The sequence below is a fragment of the Aquarana catesbeiana genome, linkage group LG03 (genome assembly GCF_042186555.1).
Source record: "Aquarana catesbeiana isolate 2022-GZ linkage group LG03, ASM4218655v1, whole genome shotgun sequence".
Lineage (NCBI taxonomy): Eukaryota > Metazoa > Chordata > Amphibia > Anura > Ranidae > Aquarana > Aquarana catesbeiana.
The window spans coordinates 561,342,087-561,357,367 of NC_133326.1; the positions used below are offsets into that span (position 1 = coordinate 561,342,087).

The 15,281-nt window shown below is 44.3% G+C and overlaps 1 protein-coding gene across 1 annotated transcript in view; it reads left to right on the plus strand.

Annotated features, from left to right (window-relative positions):
• AGBL3 (AGBL carboxypeptidase 3) overlaps nt 1-15,281 on the plus strand; it is a 204,412-nt gene that overhangs the window by 13,135 nt on the left and 175,996 nt on the right. The window lies entirely within an intron of this gene.

Here is a 15,281-nt window from a genome sequence, read left to right on the forward strand (position 1 = left end):
CTTCATGAATTTGGCATAACACGTTATCAAGGAAATGGAGAAACCCCCAAGGGTGGGATTTTAAAGGCACTACCATAACAACAATATGTAAAAAAGTATAAAGTTTATTATACATAAGAAATACATATAGTGAAACAAAACACATTACAAAGGATGCATGATATTTGTACAAACGTGTAGCAGAAAGATAGGATACACAATCCTGAAACCCAACCACGTTTCAGAGATGGACTGTAGTCTCCTTCATCAGGGGTTTTCATAGGAAGCACAGTGTCTATAAGATGTTAAATGTACAATCATCAGTAAATATGTCCAAAAGCATAATGCTGCATAATGATCAAACAAACCATATATAGTACTTACATCATAATAGCTAAGCAGGTACATGTTATCAAGAGGGGTTAAAGTGATTGTAAAGCTTAGTTTTTTTTTTTTTTAAATAACAAACATGTCATACTTACCTCCACTGTGCAGTTCATTTTGCACAGAGTGGCCCCGATCCGCCTTTTCTGAGGTCCCCCGGGGGCGCTGGTAGCTCCTCCCCGCATCGTATAACCCCCTAGGAGAAGCGCTCTCCCTGGGGGTTACCTTGTGGGTGCGCTCCTGAGTCCAGCATTTGTGTCCATAGATGCAGAATGCTGGACTCAGCCCCGCCCTCCCGGCGTCTGCGTCATTGGATTTGATTGACAGCAGAGGGAGCCAATGGCTGCGCTGCTATCAATCTATCCAATCAAGAGCCGAGACAACGGGCAAAGGGGAAGAGCGCGTCTCCGGCGTGGGAATTTACGGGGCTCAAGTGAGCAAAACGGGGGGGTGGGGGGGGGGCTGTCAGAAGTTTTCACCTTAATGCAGAGGATGCATTAAGGTGAAAAAACACAAGGGTTTACAACCCCTTTAAGCCAGAAAAGTGGCGCAACAGCTTTATTGAGTTCCCCCAATGTGTCAGTGCAGGTCAGTGTGTTACAAGATGTTAGTCTTGCTCTTCCCCAAGCTTCCTGGCCTGGTGTTGGTAGTTGATGATGGTGGCTGGTGATTGGCAGGCCCATACAACTGGGGCCCGCACATTGAGCAGAAGCCTCCACAAATAGCCGCCATATATACATCCATCTGACGTCACGACTCTGGAGCCGCTTCCACAACGCATGACAGGTCACCCTGGCCAAACCCCACCTGCTCCACCTTATTACTGAAGCTCAAGCTGAGGAGTTTAGGGACTTGGCAGGTTCCTGGCAAAGGATGGGTGGCTTTCGATTATTTGATTGAACTGCAATTTACAGCCTCCCGAGACAGACCTCTCAAAATGGGGACTGTACCCAGGAAACTGGGATGCATGGTAAACTTATGCTAGGGAGGAGTGAAGGGAAATATTACAGAGCATCACTCGAGTGACAGCATTGAGTCTTCTGGGGCTGTTGACATCACATCCAAGATGGCCCAACAGCAGTCTCAGGGCTTTTGAATGTCTACAGGTAAATAATTTACCTCATATAAATTAAATGGGCATATAATCTTACAGGAAGATTATTGGTGAAATGAATGGTCTAGTGACAGGGTCCCTTTACAATAAATGAAATTTCTGAGTGATTAGTAGAGGAAATAATTTCAGGCAGCCTGCATTGTTTAGAGCTGGATAATTTAAGATAAAGTGTTTGTATTACAATATATTTTAAATTGTGCACTGCCTGAGTGAAAAGTCACTGTGCAAAGAAGACCCAATCATGTGCAAGGAAAATTTAAAAGAATTGACATAATTCCTCCCAAGAACGAGCCCTTTGCTTGCATTAGAGCTGAGGGCTCCTGAGAGGAGTATTGAGGCTCCTCCCTTCAGCCATGATCTGCCTGCATTGCATAGAGAAGTGTGAAGACCCGCTGACATCACTGCTTTTACAATAAGGTATCTAATGAAAAACGGAAAGTATTTATTAAATAATATATGAGAGGAGAAGGGAGGAACCAGGGAAGGTACAATATAAACATATTAAACATCAGTTTTAATCCTGCAAGTGCACAGACAAGTGATTTGTGTGTTGTAGAAGCCATACAATACATCATTACCTGTGCTTTATAACACATGCCCCAGGAGGATTCACCTGCAGTGAATATTTGGTGAGTGTCACATTTCTTAATTTATAAATTGGTCCCTTGTTAGATTTGCATAGATTGTTGTTATCATTTTGGTGCAATCACTTTTATACCATCAGATGTTACCCTTTTGCTAATTTAGCACTAACACCCTGCATTTTGCATGCCCATCGGATCTCTGTGTACAGTTTGAAATAAACATGTCATCAAGTAATTATTATAATTGCTTAGTTACTAATATTTACTTGACAACAAAGTAGCAGGAAATGCATCTCAGAATCTTTGCTGGAAATCCCCTTTGTTTCTTAGTAATTTTCCTTTGTTTTTAGGACATGTCAGTGTTTGCACCTGTAAGATAAACTATATGGCAAAAGGTAAGTGGAAACCTGACCATGATTACACCTACCTTTATGGCCAAAAGTATGTGGACAATCCTGCAAATCATTGAGTTCGGGTCTTTCCAATGAAGGGTACTGTTAAAGTGTTAATACACCCTAAAAAAGTGGGGAAAAAAACAGCACTTACCAGGTTTGCTATTTTTATAAATGTGGCGCCCACCATCTTTTTTTAATTGGAAAAAAACAACTTTATTTGAATGAAAAACAATTTACAATGTAGTTACTTATGCGAAATAATAAACATTACATTTTTACAGGCATTTTGTGTGAGATTCTTCCTACATACAAACATGTTAAGGTACAAGGTTATGATGGTGAATACATCCAGTATATAAGAGACTTCATATCATTTCACTACCATTACATTTTTACTTGAGCTTTACCTATTTTTGACCTTCATTAGAACAGTCATCTTTTTTTTATCTAAGTAGGTCTGTCTGCGAGGCATTAGGGTGTTTTAAGCACATGTTTCTCCATCCTCTAACCATCTATCCCATACCCTTGAAGTGGGGTTCCACCCAGGGGGTCCATTAAAAAAAAAAAAATTAAAAGTCAGCAGCTACAAATACTGCAACTGCTGACTTTTAATTGGACACTTACCTGTCCCTGGGTCCAGCAATCCGGGGGATCGAAGCCCCGCTCGTCCCCCCCCTCCGCTCGTCGGCGCCGGCATTTCAACTGTGGGCGCCGGGCTGTGGCTTCACAGCCTGGCACCCACTGCGCATGCACGAGCGGCGCCGCGCGCCGTGATTGGCCGCTCAATCACCTGGGACCTGTAATGGGTCCCAGATGATTGACAGGAGGGAGGGAACAGAGTGGAGCCCTTCCTGTGCCGAGGGGGAAGTGATGTCACCAGCCCAGGCAAAGGAAGAGGCAGACTACGAGGGACCACCTAGCAACAGGCATTTAGAGGTAAGTAAAAAAAATAAAAATATCCAAATGTTTTTTTTGTTTTTTGTTTTTAGAATTTTTCAGGTATGTTTGTTTTTTTGGGTGGAACCCAACTTTGAGTACTTATGTGCACATTTTCTATTGGCATAGACTAACTTTTTGAATGGCAGTGCATCATTAACATCCCTTTTCCATTGACGTATGGAGGGAGGCTGAGCCTGCATCCATACCTTAGCTATGCCTTTGTGTGCCATAAACAGAGTTTCCCTTAGAAATGTAGCATGGTATTTGTCAATTTCTACATCTGGCAGAAGTCCCAAAAGACATAGTTTGGGGTCCAATACCGCTGGGGATCCCATATTGTCATGTAAGAATCGGACAATCTGTGTCCAATATGTCTGTATGTTTGGGCAGCTCCATATGAGATGGAAGAACGTACCTGGTGCTGCGTGACACAAATGGCATGACGGGTCATATGTACGGAAAAATTTTGCCTTTTTAAGGGGAGTCATGTATGCTTTATGTATAATGTATATTTGTGTCAGTCTGTCTGATAGCTTAGGGGATGTCAATCTGGTCCCTTCCATTATTTCATCCCAGTCTTCTTCCCCAATGGGGCCTATGTCTTTTTCCCATTCCATTTTGGCCTTCTGTGCAGTAGCATTTGATCTACTGTTACTAATCTGTAGGTACAGTGTTGAGATGAGTTTAGATGGTTCCTCTCCCAGTATTACATCCAGAACTGGGGGAGAATCCGACACCACCCCCATATTTGGTATTTGTGTTTTTAGTGCATGGCGAAGTTGCAAGTATTTAAAAGCCATCTGGTTAGGGAGGGTATACTCTTCATTAAGCACCTGAAACTGTTTAAGTCTGGAGTCAGATAGCACCTGATGAATGTATATTATGCCATATGTAGCCCATACTGTTGAGTCTGACAGGTATTCTAACTCCGGAAGGTGTTTGTTAAACCATAGTGGGGTGTGGGCATGAATTTTTCTCAATGTTTTGCTTTTTCAACGTGATTTCCCATATTCTTTGATGATGGAGCAACATTCCCATATTATACCTTGGGAGTTTTTTAGTAATTTGTTTCCCTCTAAGAATAGCTTGTATCGGGGTAAATGCTGGGTGTCCCGGTTTGTTGCATACTAGGGATCTATAACGTTGCATTTCCTCTTTATTAAAGTGGTACATATGGGAGAGTTGGGCTGCTAAGTAATAATCTTGTAGATCGGGAAGGGACACTCCTCCCCTATCTGTGGGGTTCTTTAAAACATGCCAAGCCAGTTTGTGTCTGCCATTACCCCATACAAATGAGTTTAATATGGATGCCATTTGTTTAAAGACTTTTAAGGGAATATAAAGTGGGGCATGCCAAGTCATATATAGTATTTTGGGTAGCAAAATCATTTTTATTATATTTATACATCCCCCAGTGATAGCCTGGACCATGTCTGGGTTTTGGACTTTATTAGGTCAAATAGGGGTGTAACATTTAAGTGTGTGTAGTCTGTTAAAGTCCAAGTGACCTCTACCCCAGGTACTTAATTTTAGATACTCTGGGTAATGGAAGAGTTGGGATTGTTTTAGGGGGGGGGGGGGATGTCCAGTGGGAGAATTTGAGATTTGTCCCAGTTAATACGCAATCCCGAGTAGCTTCCCATTTTTTCAATAATTTCAAGTGCACCCTGCAGTGAAGGTCCTTGGTCCGCCAGATACAGAATTGTGTCATCAGCATATAGACCTATTTTATCTACTGTATGACCTTTTTTCAGTCCCTTTATATTAGTAGGGGGGACAGGGGGCATCCCTGTCTTGTTCCCCTCTCCAGAGGGAATTGCTCCGAAAGCCAGCCATTAACAAACACCCTTGCTTTAGGTGTCTGGTAAAGAAGCTTAACCCACTGCATGAACTGTGGACCAAAGCCATAATTACGTAAACACTCCCACAGATATGGCCATTCTACAGAATCAAAGGCTTTGGCAGTGTCAAGTGCTACCACCACCCTGGTTCCGGAATTGTCATGCTGACCCTGTATGTTCATATATAATCTCCTAATGTTCATGGCAGTGTTTTTTCCCTGGCATAAATCCTGTTTGGTCAGGATGTATTAACGTGAGTATAGCTGTGTTCAATCTATTGGCCAGTATTTTAGCTAGTATGTTTATATCCACCTGTAGGAGTGATATAGGCCTATATGACTCAGGGTAATGGGGATCCTTGCCCCGCTTAGGGAGTACAATTATCTGGGCCTCTTGCATGGATAAAGGGAGCAAATTTGTGTCAAATATGGATTGATAAAGATCCTTGAGTTCAGGTATGAGTGTTTCTGAATATGTTGCATAGAATTCCAGGGGTAGACCATCTAGTCCAGGAGCTTTAGACTTGGCCAGTTGGGCAATCGCATCGGAAATATCCTGTGTAGTTATGAGTGCATCTAGTAATTTCACTTGTTCTGGTTTTAATATGGGGCATTGGATAGTGTTTAAAAACACCTAAAGTTTCGTTTGTGTGTGCGTTGTACGGGATTTATATAGGTTTTTTATAGAATTGTAAAAACTGGGATGCTACCTTGAAGGGGTGTGTAAAACTATTTCCCTCAGTGTCTATTAGGGAAACTACTACCGGGGGCCTATCGTCCATATGAGCTAGATATGCCAATAACCTGCCTGCCCTCTCCCCCTGTTCATATACTCTCTGCCTACAGAAAAATATACTTTGCTTGGCCTTTTCAGTGCATAACTGTGTTACCATGCGGGATTGTAATTTTACCCTGCCTAGGTTTTCGGGAGTGGGATTGGAGTTATAAATTGTTTCCAGTTCTTGTAGCTTGTCAGTTGTTAATTGCAATGATAGATTGGATGTCTGTTTTAGTCTATTTATTCGGGTATTAAGAATCCTACGGGCCTGTTCCTTAAAGTCATCCCAGAATGTGTTGAGGGAGGGTGGGATTTTAGGTCTATCCAGGAAAAATTTAAGCTCTCTTTCAATGGATTCATGGTCTGTAAGGGCTGACAGCCAGTGGGGGTTTAATCTCCATATACGTATAGGAGGGGCATTCCCCAGAGATACTGTCACCCAACATGGGGAATGGTCTGATAATAGCCTTGGTGCAATCCCTGACCCCGTGACTTTAGGTAGTAGAATCTGGGACACCAGTACAAAGTCTATTCTAGACATGGTATTATGGCTTGTGGAATGGCACGTATATGCTCTGGTTGTTGGGTTACTGTGCCTCCACACATCCACCAGGGCAAACTCTGTCATGGTGCGAGATAGTCTGGTCTATTTGTGTAGGTCAGTCTAGATATGGGGACATTGTTGTGTTAAAATCTCCCATCCATATTGCTGGCATTGCGGGTGTTGCGCTATAAACGCTAGGCCCTCTGTTACAACATCAGATTTATATGGGGGGGTATGTAGCTGGCTATGATTAGCAAGGGGGTTCCCCCAACAAGTGCATGTATAAAGATATATCTACCCTGCCGGTCAGTCTCCAAAGCAATCAATTCAAACGGGGTGGATTTAGCCACTAGCACCGTGACCCCCCTGGAGAAGTTCGTATGTGTACTGTGATATGCCCATCCCACCCAGGGGCGCTGCAGCGCTGCCCGCAGATGGCCAGTGACATGTGTCTCCACCAGTGCTACAATGTTTGCCTTTTGTCTTTTAATAAATGTTAGTATAGCTGTACGTTTAATTTTATCCCGCATACCTCGCACATTCCAAGTCATAAATTTAATATCTGTCTCGTTGGTCATGACTTACAGGGGACACATATAGCGGCAGGGCAGTGCACCTCAACAACACACATTGCCTAATCACTTTAAGAACATCTCTAAAATTCACACAATAACCACATAATTTCAGGTTCTTTTTCCAACACAATAACTTGCGCACAACGGTGCAACATTTCCCAATGCTTTGATCTACTGATCTGGCATTTTCCTTCCCTCCCAGCTTTTCACCTCCCCAACTTGGCAAAAGCATACTGTACCCATGAACCAGTGTTCGGATTTTCTTCCAGCCTTCCAAACTGAATGGAGGTGTTCTACTTAAACCAGCAACCGTTATATGAGTTAGCGTCCAGCTGTCAACATTGGCTGAAGGTGCAGTACTTGGGGTATTATGAGCTGGAACGTTCAATATAAAAAAGAAAAGAAAAAAATAAGGGTTGCATATGAAGTGGGGGCGATTATTCACTGCGTGAGGCATGGATGAGTCACAGAGGATGTCCTATGTGTCTCTTGCTCTGTCTGAGTGAGTCTCTTGCTGCAAGAATGTATAGTCATCCTAGTGTGCTGGATATTTGGGGCCGCAGCCCCGCAGTATCTACATAAATACGCTGTGGGGGCATTACAATACACAGGTTGTAGTCCAATCATCTGTAAATCCAAATCCGTTTATATATGAGTGTCAGCAAGCTGGGGGGTTTCCCCCACCTCCCCAGTGTTGTCGCAAGAGGAACTGGCCCTCTGTCTTCAGTAGAGGAAGACTCTAGTTTCACATTCGGTATTGCTTGGGTCGTAAGAATGGGGGAGGGGAGGGAGTAAAAACAGAAGGAAAGGGAGGCTTTCGAATTTTGTTCATGAAAATATAATAAGTGATGGGGTGAGGTTACCCCCCCAAAGCTAAGGGGATAATTAGAAGTAAAATGGAGCCTGATATCTTCTGCCGTTGGCAACAGTACTCACAGTATCCGGCCGCATAATCGATCATCCGTCCGGGCGTCCGCGCCAGTCCAACCAGTGTGCTGCCGCCTTCGGGTCCTCAAAGAATATGGCCTTGCCATCCTCCTCCACTCTTAGTCTGGCCGGGAACAACATAGCATATTTAAGGTGCGCCACCCAGAGTCATCGCTTGACATCCTGGAATTGCGCCCGTTTTCTTTGCACTTCATTAGAGAAGTCAGGGAATACCGCGACCTGACCATTGCCCAAAGTAATGTTCCCCTTCTCTCTGGTCAATCTCAGAATTTTGTCTCTATCTTTAAAATTGAGGAACTTGGCTATGAAGGTCCTGGGGGGGGGGGGCTCCCACCGGTGGAGGTTTAGCTGGGATGCGGTGCGCCCGTTCCACGGCGAACATGACCGAGAAGGCTTCTCTTCCAAATTGTTGGATCAGGAGGCATTCCAGATATTCAGCAGGGTTGGAACCTTCAGCCTTCACAGGTAAACCGATGAAACGGAGGTTGCATCGTCTTAAACGATTCTCCATATCGTCTCGAGCGTGTAGCTGGTGGATCTGGCGCTGCAAGTCCTCCGTGATGTGGCTCAGGGGATGCAGGATATCCTCCGCTACTCCGATACGTGTCTCAGCCTCGGTTACCCTGTCTTGTACTTTAGATAAGTCCTGACGTAGCAGGGAAATGTCAATCTTGACCTCATCAATTTTAGCGGTAAGTGTCCCCTGCAGCGCCGCTATGGCATCCAAGACCTTAGCTGTGTCTGCGCTTTGATGGTCCGTTGTTGAGCACGTGCCGTCGCCTTCCCTGGCCTGTGAGTCTTGGTCTTGATGGCGGTATTTTGCTAACCTATCCACCGCTTCGGAGGTCCTTTTCGGCGGAGACATGGTTCTTCGCTGCCCCAGGATACGTATCTCAGGAACTTCCCCAGGTGAAGCAAGATGGCCGCTGCACCAGTGATTAGGTTAGAGCCACGCTCCGCTGCCAAGTCAGTCGCGGGCTGTGTGTGTATGGCTATGTTAGGGGTGCAGATGTTCAGAATGTCCCCCCGGAGTGCAGCGGATCGTATACCATTCAGGTGAGCTGGAAAAACACAGTGTCCACTGCCGGATGCAGCAAGATGGCCACTGCTCAGGGTGGTAGGCCGAAGCCGCGGCCCTTCCCGGGGGCAGCAGAGGGCGTGGGTCACTGTAATCAAGTCCCCAGGTGGTCTGGTGGTGGGTTCAGGAGATGTGTCGGTGTCCCGGGGGCACAGCAGACTCCAGACAAAGGGGATAAGATGGAATTTATCCCCTCAGGCAGCAAGAAGTGTCCGATGGCCAGGATGGTAACAGGGGGGCCCAGAACGACCATCCAGGCCGCTGCTGGGTGCAGCAAGATGGCCGCCGCTCCGGATACTAGGCCGAAGCCGCGGCCTTTCCTGAGGATGTTATCGGTCCAGAGGCTCCGGGCGGCGTTTCGGCGGTGCAGCAGGCTCCAGAAGCAGGGGAAGAAGATAATTGTATCCCCAGATGGATAGTACAGTGTCTGATCCCTAGGATGTTGTCAGGATAGTAGAATTGGAGTTTGGGTCAGCAGAGCTCTCTTCACCTGCGACCTACTCCATTGCTTCCCAGGCCACGCCCCCCAGCGCCCACCATCTTTAGGTGTGTGCTAGTTAGTTAGTTAGGATCAGTGTCAGGTAAAGTTGCCATTGTTTTACCCTGTTGGTGTAAGCTGGTTGGTTAATTTGGTTGGGAGGTTTGATAGAATAGAGGAGGGTGTGGCCACCTACACTCTGCACTGCAAGATTTCCATTTCTTTCCCTGAAATGTTCTGGAAAGTGGATGGACTAGGGAAGCAGAGTGGTAGGTAGTTTTTGGAGACCGCTCTGAGCCAATCATTGTTTTGTTTGGGCAGAGGCGGACTGTTATAAAAACCAAGGTCACATGTTTCTTGGGGTTGGTTGGAGGTGGGAATTGAATCCAGAAAGGCTGCAAAGATGTGATCAGCAAGGAGCAGGCTTGAAGGCCTGGGGGTGTAATGCTCTCAGTGCTGGATAGCAAAACTTGAATCTGAAGGCCTGAGGGTTCAGAGACCTCAGTGCTGGATGGTTCATCACCTTAAAGTGGATGTAAACCCAATGTCATCCTTTCTAAATTACTACCATAGTGGTTATCTATAAGGATATACATGCCTCCTGCATGTATCTTTACCTGTCAAATGTCTCCCCTCTGTCTGTTATGAGACCCGAAAAACTGCAGATTCTGTGGGTGGGTCTGTTGTCTGGAGCTCGGTGGGTGGAGTTGTGATGTCAGTAGACTCCCCGCCCACACTCTTCAGTGGTAGCACTTAAGCCGGCCATAGATGATGGCACGATTTTCTTTTCTGCAACCACAGATTGCGGGAAAGAAAATCACTTGATTTCCCCCATCAACAAAGTCAGTGTTGATGGGGGAATGCCTCCCATGGAGCTGTGGTGTTCTCCTGGCAGTAGAACAACGTGATTATTGCTAGCAACTATAGCTGCTAGCAATAATCGCCTGCAAAAATCCGACGTGCTGGATGTACCCAAGTCAATCAATGGTTTTACTTGGGTACAATCACCCTGCCCATACATAGTTCAAATCTGTGCCAGTTCCTGCTGAACCGTCCAAGATTCAAAGCGTTTATGGCCGGCTTTACTTCTCCTTCTCACAATTCCAATATATGAGTCAACCTACACATTGAAAACAATGCACCTGTGTGGCTGATATCTTATCTCAAAAGTTGTTGAGACGGAGACGGAGTATTTGTATTTGGCTCAACCAGAGCTATTTGGATTAATAGCCTTGGTTCACAGGCAGTGGGTTGAATGATGCCACCTTGAAGAGGACTGACCACGCTAGCTCTGTACAATAAGGCTCCATGCACACTGGGCTTAAAAAAAGTCTGTTCTCTTTGGAGTAAAAAACGCTCATATAGAGCATTTTTTGTACAAAGTTTAGGAGAGTTTTATGTTTTTTCTGCCAGTGAGCTCCAATCAGAAACCCGAATGAGAAGGGTTTTTTCCTGCCTCTAAACATTGATTTCAAAATATGCCTGTAAACATTCTAATCTGCATGAACACATAGGATAACACTGAGTTGCTTCTACAGGCAGAACACAAAACTCCTGTAGAAGCGACATTTTTTATGCCAGTGTGCACGAAGCCTTAGATTGTACCCACACCAGTGGATAATACTATGATGTCTTCTTTGGTTCACTTTGTTTACTTATCTTATGTTATCTTATGTTGTTTGACTTTATCAGTCTTATCGGCTTAGGCCAGCCATACATGGGCGAAGGAAAGCAATTTGCTCAATTCCCCATCAACAAAGACAGTGTTGATGCTGGAATCCCTCCTGCCAGGCCATTGCCTTCTCCCGGCGGGGAGGGTGGGGGAAGCTGTCCCCGCTAGGAGAGGACAGTGATTATCGCTAACCCTAAGAGAATCCGGCAGGCTCGTTGTACCCATTAACAGTTCGAATCTCAAACCGGCCGATATTCGAACCGTGTATGGCTTTGTTTTTGTATAATCTTTATTTAGAACAAAATTACGTCATAGCAAACATTTCCATATCAACAAAGTTATAAGCCAAGAAGGACATGTATCAAATGCAAGGTACAGATAGTCAAACTAAAAGATAAATAAAATAAAAGAAGAACAATAGTGGTTGTTTGACTAGGGGATACTAGGGGTTTCTCCTTTTGGGGAGTAGGGGAAGCCTTGATGGTAACAACACCAACTAGCATATTCATATAGATGTATAGAAGAGCCTTGGCATGATAGCCCTGTGGCTACCACTAAGCCAGCAAATGCTGCTGAAAACTCTAAAGTGACTACAGAGTCACCCAGCTGGCCTGAGTGCTGGGGTAGGGGGGCAAAAATAGCCTCCAGCTAATCTCCCCTAGCACACCACCAATACCAGGGCCACTCCAAGGCAAATATTAGACACCAAAGGGGAGAGACAGCGCCAACTCTGGAGAGGAGGCTTCCCCTGCAATGACAAGGCATTGGGGCTATATGTCTAGCTATTGCATTATTGCGCAGTACAGTAACCAAATTCTGCAAAACAAGAAACATGCATTGTTCAAAAGAAGAAAGAAAAGAGAAAAAAGAGAGAGGGAAAAGGAGAAGACCGGAACATACCTTAAATATCGCAGTAAATATTCATGCCCACACCAAGCCCGTCATCCTATCATGGAAAAAATTACATATAGAAATGGGGAGAGTCGCATCACGACAAAGCGTAAATCTCAGCCCCTTTTTGTCCTGGCTGAATATGAGTTCTAAGGGATGGTTCTGCCAACTCCAGCAATGCCAGATCTAAAATAGAAGACATTTGCCTTGGGTCATAGATATAGTCCATCCAAGGTGACCAAATACTAATAAAGCGGTCACGGGTGCCTCTGCAAGTCGCTATCCAGTCTTCCGCTTCCCTTATTTCGTTCACTCTGCGAATCCACTCCTCCCAGGTAGGAATTCTGTTCATTTGCAATAAATTGGAAGCAAGCGCCTTGCCGCATTCAAGAAATGGGGCAATGCGCTTTTCTTGTAATGGCTAATTGGGATTGGAGGGATATACAAGAGGAAGTGAATCAGGGGTTAGAGGGTTATCTAAGCTTAGGATATCCTTTATTTGGGACTTGATGTCAACCCAAAAGGGCCTGATTATAGGGCATTCCCACCACACATGTAGTAGCGTACCTCAGTGTCCACAGCCTCACCAGCATCGCTCAGGTGTGGAAGGGTAAATACGCTCCAGATCAGCTGGCACCCAATACCAGCGTGACAAAATCTTATCATTTGTTTCTTGTGTTTTAGAATCAATAGAGCTAGAATGAGTGAGCTGATATAGGAGAACCAACTGAGTTGTGGTAAATTCAAACCCTAAGTCCCTCTCCCATACCCGTATAAATGTGGGCTTAGATTCAAAGGTAGTAGAACAGAGCAGTTGTTAGCTTTGTTTTTTTTTTTTAATAGAAATAACAAACATGCCTATACTTACCTGCTCTGTCCAATGGTTTTGCACAGAGCAGCCCCAATTATCTGCCGGCACTCCAGGCCCATCCTCTTCATCAGGTGCCCCCAGGGAAAGCTGCTTAAACACAGTGAACACTTCTAGATGTCCTAAACAAACAAACAAAACAAACAAACCTTGCACCTCTTTGGCTATAATAAGGTAACATATGATAAGGGAAACATAGTAGATACATTCTGCACAACATCTTAGACTCCTCCAATATCAATCATCAGTCTATGGCTACTTCCTCCAAGTGGGTTCAATTTATCTTTTCCCATCGTTCTTCTACTCCTCACCCTTCTAACCCAGCTCTCTACTCTCATCTATCTCCTCTACCTTCACTCCTCTCCACTAGGTAACTCATCATTTAATACATTACTAGATTCTATCTAACGTGACCATATTTTACCAAACCTTTGGGGTATACCTCCATGCTTAAATGTTAATTTTTCTCTTTTAAGTATATTAAGTTTTTCAACCCATTGTTTATGGGTTGGAGGGGCAACGGATGTCCATTTTTGTAGAATGACTTTTCGTGCTAAATATAATATCTTTTGTGTAGGGTCCTCCACGTTCTCTGCCTCCCAACCATGCCAATGTTGTAATTGTGATGCAATAAAATATAATCTTGCGTTAGGTATCGCATTTCAACCCCTTATCAATGGGCTGCTGTAGTATTTCAAATCTAATTCTAGGTTTTTCTCCCCTCCACACAAAGTCCGTAAAAACTGAATCGATAGTTCTAAATAGTTGTAGCGTCAGCCATATGGGGCAATTATGTAGTACATATAACGTCTGGGGCATCCACACCATCTTCACCAGATTTGCCCTCCCTACCATAGACAATGGAAGTTTGCCCCATGTTTTACCCAGTTGTCTAAAGTTAACAATAATGCCCCGTACACACGGTCGGATTTTCCGACGGAAAATGTGTGATAGGACCTTGTTGTCAAAAATTCCGACCGTGTGTAGGCACCACCACACATTTTCCATCGGATTTTCCGACACACAAAGTTTGAGAGCAGGATATAAAATTTTCCGACAACAAAATCCGATCGTGTGTACACAAATCCAACACACAAAGTTCCACGCATGCTCAGAATAAATAAAGAGATGAAAGCTATTGGCCACTGCCCCGTTTATAGTCCCGACGTACGTGTTTTACGTCACCGCGTTCAGAACGATCGGATTTTCCGACAACTTTGTGTGACCGTGGGTATGCAAGACAAGTTTGAGCCAATATGCGTCGGAAAAAATCCATGGATTTTGTTGTCGGAATGTCCAAACAAAGTCCAACCGTGTGTACGGGGCATTAGAGTGAGTATATTCCTATCCGTATATTCTAAAACATTCGGTGTAATTACCACTCCCAAATATTTAAACAATGTAACCAGGGCCCTCTGATGAATCTGGCCCGGGTGTCCCCCTATGCTCAGAGTCCACAAGCAGTACCACAGATTTATCCCAGTTAATATTAAATCCCGAGAAGGATCCATTCAAGTTTATCAAGGACATAACTACTGACATAGAAGAGCCCGTATCCTCTAAAAACACTAAAGCATCATCCGCATAGAGTGCTATCTTATCTTCACCTGATCTACGAAATCCCACAATATTTGTAGATGAACGAATAGCCTCAGCCAATGGTTCGATGGCCAGAGCAAAAAGAAGCAGGGATAAGGGACATCCCTACCTCGTCCCCCTGGCCATCAAAAAAGGGGCCGATACACATCCATTCATCTGTACCCTTGCGCTTGGGGAGTCATATAAAAGTTGTATCCATCCAATATATCTAGGACCAAACCCGTATCGTTTCAAACAATTGCACAAATAAGCCCACTCTATACTGTCAAATGCTTTAGCCGCAGTAAGTGACATTATAGCTCTGTTTCCCGTGTTATCTGTTGGAATTTGTAAATTTAAGAATAACCGTCTAATATTATTTGCTGTAGATCTATTAGCAATAAAGCCTGATTGATCACAATAAATTAGTTTGGAGATGTATCTTGATAATCTAATCGCCAATACCTTCTCCAACAGTTTAATATCAGAATTTAATAAAGATATTGGGTGGTATGAATCAGGGTTACTTGGATCCTTTCAGGTTTCAATAAGACAATAATTACTGCTTCATTCATAGAGGGGGGTAATATACCTACCTCCATGGCGTAGCTAAAAACATCAAGCAACTCCGATAAT